The 3,706-nt window shown below is 41.1% G+C and overlaps 1 long non-coding RNA gene across 1 annotated transcript; it reads left to right on the top strand.

The window, feature by feature from the left end:
* Positions 1 to 251: 251 nt before the first annotated feature.
* LOC106326035 lies at positions 252 to 1,401 on the top strand. The gene is made up of 5 exons (XR_001267120.1): positions 252 to 423; positions 550 to 669; positions 762 to 853; positions 948 to 1,017; positions 1,097 to 1,401. It is a non-coding gene; the product is annotated as an uncharacterized LOC106326035 (long non-coding RNA).
* Positions 1,402 to 3,706: the final 2,305 nt, after the last annotated feature.

Below are 3,706 nucleotides of genomic sequence, written 5' to 3'. Positions count from 1 at the left end.
CTCTCATATTTTTACCTCTATAATAGCATTTAAATACAAAATCACTCCAATCCATCTCTATTTCTATCTCTAAAATAGAGATTGTTATTTTCTCTTCTATTTATAGAGGAAGAAATAGCATTCCTCTATATTTTACTCTATATTTTGAGATCTCTATTTTAGAGAAATACATTGGAGCAAAACACATCTTATTATAGAGTTCCTCTCTTTTGAAATAGAGGTAAAAATAGGGGAATAATGTCTAAGATATCTTTTCTCTTCCTCTCCTCCTCACTATCGATTCTCTCGTCCTTTTACTTAATCAGAGATATCTAATCGGAGGCGTCAAACTCGGATTCCTCCTGGAGCGACGAGGCCAGTTACTTCTGCCGTTTCTCTTCTTCCGCAGCCTCTTTCTGTATCTTTGCAATCTTCTTCTCAAAGGTGAAGTTCCTTAGGCTTTTGAGGAAGTTTTGATATTTTGTTTTTCTTTTCCACTACAAAAGTTTCTCTCTTTCTCTGTTATGAGAAAGGTTTGTCCTTTGATAATAGTGTCTTAATATTGAGTAGGTCAAATAAAAATAATCTCTGTGAATTAAGCATAGCAGCACAAAACAGAGGATGGGAGAGCTGAGGTTCTAAGTTCTAACTGATCCCTGAAACCTATATGAGGCAAACTATGTGGGTAATGTTGAGTCTGACAACCTTGCATCTATCCAAAATGTGAGTGTATGCTTCTTTCATGTACTTATGTTTATGCTATTTTGGGTATATGCTTTTAGGAGGGATCAGACCTTTACGATCAGCTTGTTAAAGCCATACAGGAAAAATGGTTGGCCGTGACCGTTTGATTTTCGGAATAGCTCTGCATTTGGTAAGATCTATATACAAAATTTGCAATAACTAGTTATTGATTACTTGATGCTCATTTTATTTTCGATGACTCTAAAGCTTGGTACTTTTTTCAGTGTCATTATGATTGTAGAGATAATAACCGAGGAGCTTGTGGATGTGTTCAAACACAAAGTAATGCTAAAAGTAAGTATACTCTCCTCTCTGCATGTAATCTTTAGGCTACTGATTAGTTTCTGATTATTTATGCGGTTCCGATTTACAGAGCTACCGTAGGAGGGGCCAGACTTGTTTCTGAAGTCGTAATTCTTGCAAGTAGAAGAGAGGAGACGCGGAATTGATTGAAAGCAACGACGCAGAAGAAATAAGTCTTGAAGGTGATCGATCTGTGTTACATAGACAACTCGATGCCTACAGTCAAGCTTGCGATGACCAACAGACACCAGGAGCAAAGAGACACGGTCAACCGGTTTGCTTTGGTTTTCTTGTTCGTTAGGTTTAGCCTTTTGGTTTGGTTAACCAGTTTATTATTTATAAACCATTTTAATTTGTAAACCATTTTGAAGCGTATTATTATAAATAAAATAATTTCATTTACTTTCTGGTATTGTTTTTTTTATTAATTGATTAAACAAAAAATTTAAATTAAATTTTAAGAATACTACAATTATATATGTGGCTAATTGTGGTTATAATAGCTACAAATATGGTTTGTTGTTATTTGTAGATATTAGCTACAAATATAGTTTGTGGATAGGTTGCAGAATGACGGCCACCGATAGCAAAGTTTTGCAAATAGCCACAAGTTCATAGTCAACAAAATATGCTTGTGGCTATACGTAGCTAGAAGTCAAATAGCTACAAAAATCAATAGATAGCCCACAAAATAAAATATTTTGTGGCCATTTCCAGTTTTTCTTGTAGTATCGATAACGCAAGTAACTTATTGATTCTGAGAATATTTAGGATACGTTGTCTTCTTGACATTGTGGAGAGTCTAGCTCTATCCGAGAACAAGGGTTTAGAGTTGAAAAGCTCTTAATATTATTAATCAAAATAAGTCGTGCCCTTTACAAGTGGAGATGAGTCTCTTATATAATGAGATCATTGATAACTCTAAAGAAAACACGCGAAGAAGAATTATCTAAACATATAATTAAAGCCACTAATACTAAAAGATCAAGCTCAAACTCCTAAATAGATAAGGACTACACGAACTCGGTTTAGTGTGTAAACGAGATGCTAAACCGATGAGGATGCGCTGCATCAGGTCTCTCGGTCGTCCTCGAATCTTGATGCATCCAAGAGAAAAAGTGCCCACTTACGATTTTGAACATCAAACTTCATAGCAAGCTTGAAATTTTCAAAAAAGTGTTGACGTGCATTACTATATTTGACACAAGATAGAAGTTGACTTTCTCGAAGGAATGGACAAGTCACACCAGATTTCAATAACTATTTGGTTGATAAAGACTCTCCACATAATGCTCTTGTCAATCCATAAGAACACGTAATGTTCAAAAATGTGTCAAAAGTTTTGTCACCAAAGACAAAATTTATGGTCTTGGCAACTTCTTCACCATACACGTCTTTTGTTCGTTCAAGTTGCACATCTTCCCCCGCGTGAAGACCAACTTCAGCAACGTTGTCTTGAACCTGACCATTGTAAACTCCATATTCAACCTGATCATCGTCATCATAAATGTAGAGGATGGATTCGACCATCCCACAAGGCCCGAGGAATAGAAAAGCCTGGCCCGGATTAGGTAGAGCGATGGCTCGATCGGTCGGCTCAAGAGTCAGGTCTCTCGGCTTGACTCTTGAGTACTTTTAGTAGATCGTCATCGACTAAAGTATATTCGGCTCAGCGGCCGCTCGGACGCCTACGGACTTCTCGGCCCAGCAGAGGAGGCCCACCAAGATGGCGTAAATTAAAGTATATTCGGCTCAGCGGCTGCTCGGACGCCTACGGGCTTCTCGGCCCAGCAGAGGAGGCCCACCAAGATGGCGTAAATTAGGTCAAGGACGAAGCATCAGGACGTCTATATAAGGGAAAGTGGAGACAACGAGAGAAGGATCCGAAATCACTGACTAACACTTGACGGCTAGATTAGGGTTTTCACCTTTGCTTCATCTCGCCGTTAGTTGTACTTTTCCGGTAGCTCATCGAGCCACCGGCTTCCTTTCTGTCGCACTCTCTTTGTTTCCCTTGTAACCGACTGAACGTTTTCTCCGACCATAAATAAGACGTCTTTGTTAAAACTCATATCTTCTTTATTACCGTTTTCCGATCAAACAGTTGGCGCCCACCGTGGGATCTCTAGCAAAGTAACGTCAACAAGATGGCGACGAGCAACGACGGCTTTTCCTCTGGAGAAGAGCGTGAAGCTCCCGACAACGACAGTTCTTCGTCAGGCGAGGAGCGCGAAGCTCTCGAGGTGACGCCGGCTCCAGAGGTGACATCTACGCCTACACCAGTAACTCCACTTCCCCATCCTGCGTCTATGGAAACTATCCTAGCACGCCTCGCCCTACAAGAAGCGGCGCAGAAGACGGCAGTTGACCAAATCAGGGCGATAGCAAAGATCCTTGCTCCTCTCGCTGAAAACGCCGAAGCTTCAACGGCGCAGTATCGTCGACACCTGTTCGCCACAGAACGAACCACCGACGTAGCACCTACGCGGGATAACGATAACCAAAGCGCCGGTAACGACATCAACGCGCACACCGCAAGCGAACTAGCTGCGTTGAAACAGTCGGTCCTCGACATCAATTCGAAGATCCACCAGGTGACGACGTCCGCGCCCCAAATCGAGCATGTACTCGCGGAATCTCTTCGTACACCCTTCACGCAAAAGGTTACCGGCGTGCGGCT

This window comes from Brassica oleracea, chromosome C2 (assembly GCF_000695525.1).
Source record: "Brassica oleracea var. oleracea cultivar TO1000 chromosome C2, BOL, whole genome shotgun sequence".
NCBI classification, from domain to species: domain Eukaryota; kingdom Viridiplantae; phylum Streptophyta; class Magnoliopsida; order Brassicales; family Brassicaceae; genus Brassica; species Brassica oleracea.
Note: the sequence above shows the minus strand (reverse complement) of the source record. Positions and strands in the feature narration are given on the sequence as shown.